Raw genomic sequence first — 15,948 nt, forward strand, 5'->3', positions numbered from 1 at the left:
TACAATACAGGAACATTGTTTTGTTTTAGGCCCTTTGTTAGTTATGTAACATCTTAACAATATATTCAATCTCTAATATGCTAATAGCAGTAATAGCCTCATATAGACTTCGTTCTTTAGAAGTCGTTAGGATGTCTTTTAAATATAACCCAAGGAGCATTTTCACAGTCGGCACCGAAACGATAAGGACCGAACCGAACCTAAACTAATTATATTTATTATGTAGGTACAATACAACGCATGAACGTGTGGGCGGTAAGCGCCGGCGTCTGGGTGACTCACGCGCCGATAAGGAGCGCTCATACACGAAATAAGTCACGATTCCCTCCGGATGTACAGTAGTTACCGCGTTGTGTGTACCTGAAGGTCTCTATAGAATATACCTACGCTCATAGACACTATGGCATGTGTACGAATTTTAATATATACTAAATCAATTTGCATCATATACCTATATGAGTAATCGCCAAAAAGCAAGCCGTATTAGTACAAAGGCGCAACCACCCTGCACCTTTATATATGATTTTTCATTGTACATATATGTATATTGGTACGGTACCCTCCGTTGTATGTGGTCAGACACGCACTATGCCGATTTTTGTCTTTGGATAACTGATGATTTTGATTTACCTATTAAGTAAAATTAACCTTATGTAAGAACCGAGACGACCTGTTTACATAATTGGCACTTTATTTCCAACTTATCCATTAATAGAAATACTACATTCCCGTCTCGCCGTCCGGTAAGAGCCGAAGCAAGTTTAATATCGGCTCAATCGAGCAAGACTCAGTAGATTACGATAGAAAACTTTTGATTGGAAGATCCGGTCTTGCTATTCATGATCGCCGTGATATGCACCGATGTTTTACACGAAGAACGTTCATTTTAATAGCTATTTTTATTATTTAATTTTATTAATGGATTACTTTACTTAATTTTTGTGCGTTATTGCTGGATCTGTATTTTCTGTATACGTTAAATGTGTGATTTTTTTTCACTCGTATATTTTTACTAAAAAAAAGGGATACAAAGAAATACTCAGACAGGAAAGTCAATATTTCAACCGGGGCGAATCTTCCTCATAGGAATAGGTAGTACAACATGACAAGTTACGTTCAGGTAAATAAATGAAGGCAAATAAATTTAGTTTCGAAAAGATGTTATGACAATATTGGACTGAGTCCTTGACTTTATTACAGATTTTGAAAGTACCAAAGATAAAAAGTACGTGAACTATCGCGTGCTGAAACATTTGCGTGCGGCCCACATAAAAACTGATAGGCAGATACGGCGATCTCATCGCTACTCTATTCAGACTATGCCGTAGATAACGCTGTATAGTTGAAAATCTGACACGAATATGCTTTTCTTTTTAGTTTTCTGTTGATTAGGTATACACCTTTTTTAGTATACAGGTTTCCAGAAAATAATGTACCATTCACTTTTTAGAAATTATACAAATTTTGGGATCTTTCGACTCATAATCACTAGGACAAAGTTTAGGTGTCCGTTTTGTGACGGCCCATATAAAATATGTGTTAAAATCCGTCACAAAACTATCCATTTTGTTTGCGATTCTGGACCCGTAGACAACATGCCAATCGCTTACGCTCCGTAGCGAACGAAACGCAACTGTCACTGTCGCACTAATATGGAAGAGTGATAGAGAGACACAAAGCGATTCGATGGCGAATCGCAAGCGATTAGTCACCATGGCTATAGGCCGCCTGACTAGAAATATCCCAAATTTTGATATTTTGTCGTAAAAAATAAATACGTGTAGTATGAAAATGCCCATCAACAAAAAATAGTATATCGTTTATCGAGCTTTTACAAATACCTATCTATTCACCCATGAAAGCTCGTTATATTTTCTTTACTAAATATCTAGTTAAAGTATATTGAATACATGTTTTTAATTTAAACATTAGGTACGATTACTTAAAACTCAAAATTTGTTAAACAAATGTTTTTTTTAAACGTTCATTATGAAAATAAAAGTCCTTGTGTATTCAAGTACTTTTTTTTTCAGAATTAACTCTTCTTCTTGAAATATGTAGAATACCTTAGTAAACAAAAGCAATACTTCCACATTGTATACTATAGGTTCAAAGCAAAATAAATTTTACCATAAAGTACAGTTTAGATTCTTCAATTCCATGCAGGGTTGCAGAAGGCTTACCTTTATCACCGCATCCTTACTCGCCGACGTAGCAAGCCGCTACATTTGAATAAATAATAATAATAAAATAGCACTCGTGTTTGCGAGAATTAAGAAGAAACATCTCTCGCCACTCGTATTGTGTCGAGTTAGACGATTCAGGTCATATCCTTGGCGCCGGAAACTCATAATAATATCTCATTCTCGGCGCTGCCGCTTAATGAGGAACGCGAAATTATGAATCCCGACCTCTCATCCCTAATGGAGGGCAAACTGAGCTCTGTCGTTTATCTTAGCTCATCATTCGACCCTTTCTGTAAGGAAATAACGTCTTGCAGCTTACCTCTCACCAACTCCCTGGCGACTTGTTACAAAGCCCAGACTAATCTTATTGAAAAGTTTATTAAAAGTTCGGCCCTATTCTAGTCACGCGTTCTCTATCAAATATTCAGGAAAACTAGGAGTAATATGTAAGATTATTCGAATGGAAGCCCCCAGACAATCTCGATGCGTCCCTCGATTTTCATCCACTAGGGATAAAGTAAAACGTCTTCTGGCTTTATTTTCCGCGACCCCCTGTATCATTTATAATAATAACTCCTCCGGCGGACGCTTTAACATCGCACCTCTCAGGCACTCTACTTGATACTGGAAAGTGGAGAAAAAAAACATTTTCGCGAGAACCTTTTGTGCTCTGTCTGCTTTAAGGCGTAAATCTTACGTTAACTCTTGAATTGTAACCTTGAACCCTCCAAATGAAAAACTGTCGACACGCTAAAAACTTTTGTCTGTAAATTCATATGGTAGGTTTCGACTGCAACATACGTAAAAATCTATTTATTTATTGCTTCAAGGTTATGTTCTACTCCAATTGTGGTATTTAATGTATAAAAAATAAATTTGACAGTAAATGTATTGTTCAAAAAACATTTGTAGCCTTTCAGTTTATTAGTTAGTTTTTATGAAACTTTAAAGAAAAATCTAACATTGTAGAAAAAAATTGTTTTTACTATTGCAAGCCTTAAAAACAGACGGAGCCAAGAAGATGAAAATTTATAAAACATTGATCAGAATAGACGCGATTAAATTTAGGTTTGTTGACTCATTCAGAGGCACAGTGCGCTTAAAATACTTATCTGCCAGTGACAAATGGCGTTCCAAATAGGCATTATAGCACTTCGCAGACCTTTATAGATGACGCTTATTAGTTGCCATGAATGTCGCCATTCTATTTCCAGAGTCGATCTAATAAAGCTTTATCGAGATGGACGAGAATAGGGTGTGATGGGGTCAAACGTTACTGCCGGAGGTTAGCCTATTTCTGTGTATGTTGTCAATGTAATTGAGAAATTGTTAGGTAAAGTAGTAAGTTATATTTTAACACACTTCTGAGCGTTATTTTATACCACGTCGGTGGTCGGTTGCAAAACAACAAAGTTCGCTTGATGGTTTGCAACTCCATGGATGCCACTTCCGTGGTAACCCTTAAAAAAACTTGTGTTGTTCTTTTTATAAACAACTTGTAGTCTCGAAATTTAATTTGGCGAGTTGATTGATTTGAAGGTAAGAGGATAAGGCCCTTAATGCGTTATTTGGTGGCTAGTACTTACTTAATAATCGAAGCTCACAAAATAGTTATTTTCGATACAAGTGCGGAAAAAAGGAAATTCGAAACGAGTGGCGATAAATTAAAACACGACCGCAGGGAGTGTTTTAAATCGACACGAGTTGCGGTATCTAGTTTAGGACCGTTCAAATTAGAGTTTAATGCCTGTAGTCAACAAAGAGAGGAGGAAATGACTCAATAGTGTCATCTTATTTACTCAAATAAAATGCATCAATATCGTCATCTTATTTACCTACTTATTCTCCTAAAAGTCTTGACCTTATACAGTAACATCGCGTTTGCGTCAGTAGTATTGTATTGTTATCTTGCAATACCTAACCAGTACGAATTATGCATTGCGAGATATTCTAGAACTACTCTGCCCAAATGAAATGACAACAAAGCATTCCATCGGAACAGGGACAGCTTAGAGGAATTAAGGAGGTGGCAGATTCCCGATATGAAAATAAGGGTTATTCCCACTAGTTACCTTTAAGCTGTTACCAGTGGTAACAATTGGGATTTTTTTTCTCACCTTTTATCACTGGGAGCAACGGTAAAATGTAATGTCCAATCCAATACTGATAAAAATACCAAGATAAATATGAAGTCGGAATGTTTTACGTTGACAGGTTATTTAGTAAACTATGCTGTTTGCTGTTTATAGCTTATATTGTTACACTGATTTGTGTAGAATTATTTCATACTTGTACCAATAAACTAAAAAATATCTTACTGTTGACAATTTTTGAGCGGTTGAAACGCTCAAACATTTTGGCGCGACTTCGACGGAGCGTGATGACGTCACACGTTGAACGGTCCAACTGACGTTTGCTACTAAATGACACTTATGTGAACTAATCTGTCGAACGCGTGACGTCACGTGACGTTTCGCGCGTTTCGCTCACTAGCTTTTCGCGGGCAAATTTTTGTACTTTTTATTTATTATTTTAAGCAATTAAATGATAATTTAATAACGGAAATGCATCTGTAACATGATGTAACGGTAACGAACATCCAAATAAAAAATATTTCGTTCAAATATAAACTTCATGCATGAGTCTAATTGGCTGTCAATGGAAAAAGTAACCTGCTCTATATTTATGTAGGTATATTTGTCAGCATGGAACAAAAAATATGTTGGTGGTAACAACTGAGATCTGAGAATAAAAATTGAACTAGTGACCACTAAAATGAGTTAGTGGTAACTACTTTGTTTTTTTTCTTAGTAGTTACCACTTGTAACTAGTGGGAATAACCCGAAAATTATAATAAAATATCAAATGTAAATACGTCGAGAAGCTGAACACATTTACATCTTGTCTTGTCTTGTCTTGTCTTGAACTAGTGACCTCTAAAATGAGTTAGTGGTAACTACTTTGTTTTTTTTTCTCAGTAGTTACCACTGGTAACTAGTGGGAATAACCCGAAAATTATAATAAAATATCAAATGTAATACGTCGAGAAGCTGAACACATTTACATAAGTGTGTTCCCTGTTATCTTCTTGTAAACATTCCTACATTTTTGATTTGTGCGACATTTATTCAACAAGCCTTGCACAAATATGTACTCGTTGAAATTGAATATAAATTGTAACCTAATTTTCTACGGTAAGCGACAAATATTGCAGTGCTTCGTTTCGCCTGTCGTTAGATTATTTTAACTATTAACGCTCTAAACAGCCATGTTTTTATTTTTATGCTTACCTACTAAGCAGAGGTAGCAGAGACAACTTGAATGAAGCATAGCTTTATTCACTGCTACTGCTGATAGCATAGTATAAATAATATAGGTACGATTAGACGGCTTGACAATTATTTGTTAATAAACTTCTATTGAACGACGTGATTCCTGTGCCAACAGTGAATAACCTCCTTTAAGAAGCATGAGCATGACTGAATGAGAGTAGCCCAATAAATGCCAACAAAATAAATCTTGAGTAGGCACTTCAGAATCTAAAAACAATTGCTTTGAAATTATAAGGCGCGGGATTAGTTAGGCCCGGCTTTGCATTTAAATACCTGCTTATCCCTAGAAACGAAAGAGATCAATTTGCGTACAATAGAATGAACGCTACTTATGGCTATGTACATACTCGTAATACGAACCTGTATCCGTTCGTTCTTTTTAAGTACCTGTTACAATGTTTTCCGTTGCATATGCGTGTATTTTTTTATAATCTGTCAACAAAGTACTTTCGGCTAGATAGGGGTGTTCATGTTTTACCAAACCTACTCGTTGGATGGCAGTGAAAAATAAGCGTGTTGCTGAAAAGTAGCCTAAGTTTGAAGGGTATTAGCTGAAGTACAGACTTGTTGGAGAACTAAATGCTGGTGATAAAATAACGTTCTAATAAAGTAGATTCATATAAATAAACAATTGTACCTATTTTATTAATGTGACACTGATTTTTACTCCCATTTGTGAAGTATAATTTTTTACAATCCAGCCGCGCATTTTCGTCTAACGACAATGCCAAAGTAAACAAGTAGTATAGAGTCGCTATCTAAATTTTAAACTAATTATATTACGTTTTGATTAGTATAAACCAAGCTTTCAAATCATGCCTAACTTTTTTTATTGAAGGCTTTGTATCACATTTTATCAGTAAAAACCTGTGACAGAACTTATGACCTGACTATGTATGTATTAATGTATGTACAGTGAGGTTCGAAATTGCATGGAGAAATTATGAATGGAACTTATTCATAATTTGTCCATGCAATTTCGATCCTCACTGTACATACATTACAAAACCCGTTTCATCATTTTGGAAAAGAGCTATACTTAATATTTATTATTATTATAATATTGTCTTCGGTTACCGCGATAGTTACTCATGAAATAAAACTATGACTAATGATGAATGATAACTATTTATTATTATTATTTATTAGTTAACCTTTTGGAAAACTAGCTAAATATCATGATGAAATCCTCTTTACAGTTTAATACAACTACCCGTGCTAAAACATTTTCAACTACCTACGTCTTTTCAGGCATTCTTTTAGAGTTAAACCAAGAAAAGTCTGCAGTGATTTTGACAGCACACGCAGTGCAGGTGTTATTTTAAACGTCACACTTCTATGAAATGATGACATATAAATAACACTGGCACTGCGTGTGCTCCGCATTTTGGCAGCACGCTGTGCTGTCAAAATCTCTGCAGACTTTTCTTGGTTTAACTCTACCTATCCCTGGATAAGATAAACCCCATTGGTCGCACTTAAACTATCGTGAGACATATTTCAAAATATTTATCAGTACGGTTTTTACTCACTATTATTTTTAGTCGCTTTTGGCGACATGTTTCGGATTCTTTGGGAATCCATCCTCAGGCACGAGTGTCCGCGGCGGTTGTTCGTCGTGCACACCACTGCACCCGTACTGATAAATATTTTGAAACCCCATTGGGTTAGAGAACTGAACGCACTAACACGGAGTATCGATATATCGTGAACCATGTTAATAAAAACTAATTAACAATGAAACCAACACATTACCGTGATGACACAGGGGCAGGGTGAAGTCGTCGAAGCAATTGTACGCTACAATTAGTTAGATAGTGATCTGAGGGAGTGCTATCGCCCATGCACCTACAACAATATTAGTCGCTGTAGCCTTGCCATAATGTCATTCTAGCTAACTGAGATAGTTTTCTAAAATGTATACAAAATATATGAACGTGTAATAAAACGAAGCAAAATTATCTTCAATTATGGCGGGACGCAACACAAATATTAAGTATTAGTTTTTATTATTTCCGTGTATACCTACTCAAAACAAAATTATTTTTAAATTTTTTAAGGGTCGGTTGCACCAAACTGTTTGTCATCGTTAAAGATTTCGCTAAATTGTATTGTATGGAAAGTTTCATAGTAAACCGCCGCGGCGCACCGGGTGACGTTAATCAGTCTGTCAAGTGCGGATAGTGCAACCGGCACTAAGTATTTTCGACGCAATATTTAAAAAAAATTATTGCGTCGAAAATACTTAAAGACCGTCATTTGTTTCAGGTCAATTATTTGCTGAGTCTGATCGAGGCTTCCGTCATTTTTGAGGTAAGTCGTAAACGGTAAAATAATCTTACAAGAGTTTAGTTCAATGAATCGTCTGAAACGTCTGAAAACCTTATAAAAGTCGTCGTAATTATTTACCCTAAGTCCCCCACGTCATTATTGCAGTTTTGAATTGGGAACCTTCTTGTATTCCATTTTAATTCAAAATTCCAATTGAATTAAATCCTTTATAAAGGCCTCGGGGACTTAGGAGGAGGATTCTTTAGTCGTGCAGATAATGGGGAAGATGATATTTGAATGTATTAACATATCATAATTATAAATTGATTATTTCCTTTTTAGGGTTCCGTACCCAAAGGGTAAAAACGGGACCCTATTACTAAGACTTCGCTGTCCGTCCGTCTGTCACCAGGCTGTATTTCATGAACCGTAATAGCTAGATAGTTGTAATTTTCACAGATGATGTATTTATGTTGCCGCTATAACAACAAATATTTAAAACAGATTTAAATAAATATTTGCGTCGAAACTTTTCGTCCGCGAGTCCGACTCGCACTTGGCCGGTTTTTTTTCTTTTTTTCTAATGTAACTGTTTCTGTAGGATGTTCCTAAAAAAAAGTTATGTATATATTTTCTTTTTGTCCAACATGCATAATATTAGATTGTGCAACGAAAGCTTTCATCAGAAAACTGTTAAAATATTGGCAGTTTCTTTAGAAAAAATCAATACCTTTGCCGAAAAGTATTGGTATTTTTCCCTACCCGGAATTTATCTACCATTCCTTACCCTTTCCTGTTGTCCCCTGAATTTATAAAATATTACACTGAATCTTTAGATTCTTATATTAAATTTCGCGCTGCAGTATAGATATAATCCTCACTATCTCTTCACCTGTTCGACGAGACATTAATAATTACCAGATCCCGTAATACGCGTTATGCTTTCTCCGCGTTCCATTCCCATGGGGCCTCATAGTCGAGCTTAGTTCGAACCACTTTGATTACATATATATTATGTAGCAGTAGTAGTAGTAATCACTTTATTGTACACAACACAGGTTTACAAAAATAAATTACAGTAATGGAAGTACAAAGGCGATCTTATCTTATTGTAGTGTTAATATCCTGCTCAACTATAGTACATTATTGTCGAGGCTCGGAAGTAGCTACTTGCTGGCTGAGGATTCGTTTTAAACGGACGACCTTGGGAGTCCGTTTAATTGAATCCGAAGCCAGCAAGTAGCCTTCCAGCCGAGTCATATATAGTGCTTTTCTCAAAAATGGCGCAATAAATACAAGTATAATAGAAATATTTTACAGAAGCAACGTTTTTATGTATATATTTTCACAGAAAAAAGTAAAAGATTTGCTTTGCCGCCGTTTTATTTTTTTTAATTAAAAATAGAAGTGTATTTTTCTGCTGAAAATATGCCAACCTATTTGAGACACCTAAATAGTCGCGGTACCAACATTATAATAATAAGTACTGATCATCTGTTTGGCTGTTTAATGGACCTATGCCTTCATTTGATATGGCCACTTCAACTTTTAAAAAGTTAGGAACTCGACAAATAATGGAATTTGTATGCAACATTGCAGTCCCGAAATCGAGACTGCAATGTTTTTAACTTTTTAATTTTTTGCCTGACCATAAACAACGCACTTCGCGACCAACTTTTAAACCGGCAACGTCGACTTTGCCGTCCATTTTTGAGAAAATATATATTACTTACTTTACTTAAAATATTTAAGCTGGAAGTGGTTTGTTTAGTGATATAACGTGATACTTTTATGGATTCGATTCTTGATCTACTGATTCTTGCGGAACGTATGCGTGGAATATCCTTTTATTAATCCCCGTCGGCAAATGAGGGGTATCTTTGTATCTCTCTGTGGGATCGTAGCTCCCTAAGAGATGAACTTTCTTTATATTAACCAAACGATTCGGGAACGAAGCTAAGTCCCCAATAGAGCTTAAAATATTTTTTTTCAGTAAGACGAAGAGGAACATATAGGGAAAAGTGCGTTTTTACTATACCATTTCACCGGTGTATGAACCATAAAGAACAAAAATTACAAGTAATATGATAGGTTTTCTTAACACACATACTTTAAGATAATGCCGCGGATCGGGAACGATAAATCGACATCATTTTGTCTTGTACACTCGCAATATATCACCGTCATGCTAGATTATTAGGATGTTCCTAAAAATTCCATAACTGTTACGTAAACAGGTTTAGAACATGAGGGTATAATTTAACTGATGCTGTTGGTAAGAAGTTATTATGGTCAGCTACGAAACGGACTGGTTGAAGGCTTGGCTGTTTGAAGCCAATTTGTATTAGATATTTAAGTAAATATTTATATACAGTGAAACCTGGATAAGTGGGAGTAGTGGGACATCGAGGGGCGAGAAAATTTGTCTCACTTAAAGAGGTATCCCACTTACCCAGGGTCTCAGTTAGCCATAAATAATGTTCTGTCTCATTTACAGAGGGTTCCATTAACAGAGTGAGAATAAAACTTATTTCAGTTATAGAGGTGGTTAATAAGTTATTTTGTAAACATTATGTATGAGTTGAATGGCGTTATTCATAAACGCGTTACATGACTGAATTAGCTATGAATCGTTTGTCTTTATCTGTCATTTTGACTTATGTCTTAGTAAAAAAGGGATAAAACATAATTGAACTAAATTAGGCCCGTAAAGTTTTATGAATAAGGAAAGGGGGGGGGGGGGTAATCTTTAACAATAAAAATAGGTTTGTTCTTCAGAACATTGAGTGACTTTTTTAAGTGTATTTTTTATTTTTATTTTATTTAAAATGATTCTACAAAGGATAGATTTTGTCACATAAAATTTGATACAGAGTTCATTGCGTCTTGCCACTTTAATAAATGGAGAGTAGTTTTTGGTTTTCGTGTTAGTTATGTATATTTTGGCTTTCGTTTCGATCGTTTTAACTACTTAACTAAATAAAACTTGAAGATGTTTATACACAATTAATCAAATGCAGAATTTGTCAGTAGACTAAGAATTAGTAAGAAAAAAGAAAATTGATCTGCAATAGAGTCCGAGTTAGAGAAGTCATAGATTGACGTGATCTCAAAAACAGAGGTCAATTCCAATAACATTCTAAAAAAACAATAGAGCAAAATTATTCTTCAAAATATAGTCTCAGTAATAGAGGTAAAATGCACTCTCTGTCTCAATTGTAGAGGTAAATGTGTCTATAAAATCGAAAGTACTAATCTCTGTTATACAGGTTTGTTTTGCTTTTTATTTGTAACATTCTGAAAAAGATCAATTTATTGCAAATATTACAATACATAAGGAAGGTAAAGTAAGACGAGGAAGTACTTTGATGGGTTTTTGGCGAATTGAGATTAATGTTAAATTCAAAATATATGATTTTTTCCTTAAAACTGATGTTTTATAGATAGTGTAATTGGATACCTAATACATAAAACAACGCTTCAGAAATGTATCTAGACTTACAAAATACACGTATTTAAGAATATCACTGCGTATTTCCTATGAGCGGGAAAATCTCGAAAACAGTAACAATAATTCTAACGTTACAAGAGATATTTTCATAATAATTGTGGTATTTCCTCCAGACATTATGTAAATTCAATAGTCTCGTTCGATTCATAATGTATAAACTTTGGCCTGAGAAACTTCCCTGGCAGTGCTCTTCAAATTATAATAGTCCATCGCACAGTACATTTCTACAAAACTTCAGTCTATTAGATTCTGAGGCACAAATGCACAATGTTTGTTACTCGACATTAAACAACTTTGACCTGTTGTTGTTTGGATTTTGTCCTTGTTGCTTCAGGCATTAATTGTTAAGTTAACGATGTAGATATAATGATACGCTTTTGTGTTTCATAGAAATATTCTATATATAAAATCTTTTATACCTGTTAGCACGGGCTAAGTACGCTGAATAACACAGGATACTGAAATTGCTCTTCATTACATGAATAGGGTAGTGAGACTAATTAAATAACCCGCGTTAAAAATACATATATGTCATATATACTTCGTGCTGGCTGTCACCAACTCAAGTTAGGTTTACCTACACCAAATTTTAGCTCAATCTGACATCGGGAACTTTTTTCAAACTTGCTTGCAGGTTCAATCTAAGGAACATTGCAATATTTGCGACATAAATAAAAGCTTGTAAAATATTTGGTTCAGTGATGAGGAACTAAGAATGAAATTCCACAATATTGGCTGAGGATTCTGTTAAGCCTGATGTGGCATTTACTTGAGGCTAGCAATGTAAGGCTTGGCAGCGCCGATAAGGCAGACAGTCACATGAAAGCTTAACAAGGCCTAAACCCATTAGCTTAGATGTAGATATTTCCTTAAGGGAACAGGCGCCACGATGGAATAGATAGTTCGCATCAGTCGGCGGCTGACACAAAGTAGAGTCACAGGATATGTTTGTACATATTGTAGATAGTATGACGGAAGGTTCACTGTATTAAATCGGTCGAACTGTATACAGTTGGACCAATGTATTTATTTTTCAATACAGTTACGATGTATCGTAATTGTCACCGCGGGAGCCCTCCCAATTTTCTATCGGCTTTATTTCGTCGCCGACGTCATTAACGACATGCCGACTAAGTTTATTATTGGCTATAAACAGACGATGCCACATTTGCCATTTCCTAGATAAGCTTCAGGCGATAACAAGCAACGTTATAGTAAAAGCTGCTATATAAAATTAAAAACCACTATAATTTTATTTTGAATTAAGTCATTTGGTTTCCCTCTACGAAATCTACCAAACTACCAACTCATAGTTCGGAGACTTAACGACTCATTGGGGCACATCACATTGCTCATAGAATCGATAGTAGTAGTAGAGCTAGAAAAATCTCGTCAGGCGACGACGCATCGTTGGAAGCCCCTAGCTGACCCGTCGGTCTGTTCCAAATCACAGAAAGCTGTTGGACGGAAGTTGCTCTCGACCACATAATAATCTTTCATATTTCATCATATTTATTCAGTATAAAAATAAACATTGTGTTTGAATTTCTATTATAATTAACTTAACCTAATAATTAAAAACTTACATTAAATAAACATTTGAACAAATTTTGAGAACAAATCAAATTATTTTATTAAATATTTTGATTTGTGTTTTTTAAGTAGTCACACTACTATATATAAATTAAAAACTGTAATAGATGTCATATATTAAAGAAAAAGTGACGAAGCCCTCCAGTGGTGAAGGCCGGATTCGAACCGGCGTCTTTAGCTATCGCGGCTAACGCCATGAACCCCTAGGCCACCCCGCCACGGCGGTGCCCGTCCGAATTTCTCGACTATATGCCATCTTAGTAAGACTAGGCGTCTCCGTAAGGAGTTCGTTTAGGAGGTGCAAGCGCGCACTGCTTGCCCTTAGAGCTGGTCAAAGACGCCTAGTCTTACTAAGATGGCATATAGTCGAGAAATTCGGACGGGCACCGCCGTGGCGGGGTGGCCTAGGGGTTCATGGCGTTAGCCGCGATAGCTAAAGACGCCGGTTCGAATCCGGCCTTCACCACTGGAGGGCTTCGTCACTTTTTCTTTAATATATGACATCTATTACAGTTTTTAATTACATTAAATAGTTAAAATTAAATATTATATAATAATCCATGCACATTATTTTAATTAATTACATACATTTCATTTTCAACTTATTCATTATCAACATCTTATCGACCTACTAGATCGTTAGTATATCATTTGAAACACTTCATTCACTTTTGCTACTTCTACTGCTAACTACAAAGTTTGTCTAAACATCGGCAATTAGTGAATAACATTAAGCCAATCTGATCCAAACAGTACCTAAACAAAACACTTATGGCCTTAGAGTTACCATTAGACGCTGAAGTAATTAAAACTTCATCTGCTTGTAGCTGGATTAAGCGACAGCTGGCCAGTGGTGCCTGTGGCAACAGCGTACATCTCTGTCATAATTAACCTTGCATCTGGCAAATTTTACGACTGCTTTAAAAATATAGGTATGCTACACCTGGAAGTTATGTTCCCGGACAAAAAACTTACTGAAATCGTGGAATATTTTCAGGCGTTATATGTGGAAATATTCACTGTATTGGGAAAGGTCTTGGTAGCTCAGATGGAAGAGCACCAAGCTAGCGATCCGGTGGTCGTGGGTTCAAGACCCACCTAAGATAGTGAATTATTTCACTTTTAATTTGCTTACACGCATAATAGAAAATGAAAATGTCAAATAGATACTTACATTATTTTATTTGTGAGATTAGCAGCACACTTACTTTATGGTTCATCGTTCACTGTGCTTGGAATCACGTGCGACATAACTGCAAGAAAAACTGATAATCATAAACACTCCTTGACACTAATCGTGACAGATTGCTAACAAATCTACCGACACTTTCTTTAGAGAGCCTTATCACACGGGCGAATTGAAAAGCCACACTAACAAATCGCCAGTATGACAAGGCTCTTAAGGTAGAGTTACATGCGTAATTTAGCAGGCTACGGCGGTTATCACACTGGATGCGATTCGCACGTCGCTCCGATGTTTGAGCAAGACAACGCTATGCGCGTATTTTAGCGACATCCCGCTCGCACATCGGAGCGACGTGCGAATCGCATCCATTGTGATAACCGCCTACGGCGTACCATTGCAGTGGCTTGGCATTGGCAGTGATTCTGTTACGATACCCACGGTGAAATACAAAACACTATAAAACAGATGCTCGCCCAATCGACATCGATATTTTCTGGGTTTTTTTTAATACCACGTCGGTGGCAATCAAGCATACGGCCCGCCTGATGGTAAGCAGTTACCGTAGCCTATGGACGCCTGCAACACCGGAGATATTACACGCGCGTTGCTGACCCTTTAAAAACCTGTACACTCCTTTTTTGAAGAACCCCATACTGGATAAATTAGGTCAACGCTCTCTTGCCCCAGGAAGTACGAACTATAACAAATTGACTGACCTTAATTGGCACTTGATAGGAGAATACTAATTGAGCCGATTTGTTTTCCCTTACCCGTTTTCCCGATAGAGCGACGGAAGCAACGCGATATAGCTCGAGTTCAGAAAATCCACATAATAATTTTAGACTTAGAAACTAGTATAATTTTAGAGTTGACAAGGTGCAAGTGATACGTCTATGTGATACGGAATCACCTTACCCACACGAAAATATTGGAACATTTGAGTAAAAGCGTGAAAAAAAAAAAAAACAATACAACGAAAGGACTAATAATACCTAAAACAAAAAGTTAAAGTGAAAAGTTGAAAAACTAATGGGTCGGTGTTTTAACGACTAATAAAAATTATGTACTATTAACTCGTATGTGTTAAAAAATACCTAAATGAATATTTTAAATTGGACAAGTGGCGAAAAGAAAAGTTAAAATGGACTAAAATAAAATAAATCATAATTTTTAAATAAATAAAAAATTGAGGAGTTGCAAGTTGTAGCCGGGAGCTTGTTCGCGTCCCGGACCCTGAACGTGACCTTGCCGGAGTGGAGTCGAGCAGAATGGCGTGTTAGTGTTGGGCAAAGCCAGGTGCACAGTGTGGTTATTTTTAGGTAGTTAAGCAATTGTTTCACTTTTAGTTTTAGTGTTAAAAGCGTCTTGTTATAACAGAATAGTTATGCCACCGAGGCAATATAAAAACAGATTTACACGTTTTGTGTGACAGCGACAGGTGACTTTGTACATTTTCTTATCGTCACGCAAAACACCCCCCCTCGCTGACAATAAAGCTGTCTGTTTAGGTGACACTTGTGGAGATAAAACGTAATGCTTCCGTAAACACAAACCTATGATTACGGATCCCAAAAACGTCCACTCAACTTGCTTTTTGCTTCGGCGGAGAGACACCAGGGGTCTGAAGCATTAGTCACTTTGTTTTAGAGTAAAGCCTTAACTAAAAGCTATCGATACTTTTTACATAGTGCATGAAATCCACAATGCAGACGATCGTAACAAAAACCCTCGGAACTCACGTCCGATTCGCGCTAAGTCGTTTTTTATTAGGGCTTAGTACTCGCAGCCTGGCGGCTCGTTAAGGGCCCTGGCTTCCTTTTTAGGTATAGCGGCGGCTGCGGTGGCCAGTCTTGTTCCTAATACGGGCAT

At 36.4% G+C, this 15,948-nt stretch overlaps 1 protein-coding gene across 1 annotated transcript in view; it reads left to right on the plus strand.

Moving 5' to 3' along the window:
• Positions 1-15,948, plus strand: part of LOC134749512 (dystroglycan 1) — a 118,769-nt gene that overhangs the window by 13,092 nt on the left and 89,729 nt on the right. Inside the window, exon 2 of the mRNA XM_063684454.1 lies at positions 7,787-7,831. The gene's annotated coding sequence lies outside the window, so the exon portion shown is untranslated. The remainder of the gene's footprint in view (positions 1-7,786; positions 7,832-15,948) is intronic.

The sequence above is a fragment of the Cydia strobilella genome, chromosome 18 (genome assembly GCF_947568885.1).
Source record: "Cydia strobilella chromosome 18, ilCydStro3.1, whole genome shotgun sequence".
Classification (NCBI taxonomy): Eukaryota; Metazoa; Arthropoda; class Insecta; order Lepidoptera; family Tortricidae; genus Cydia; species Cydia strobilella.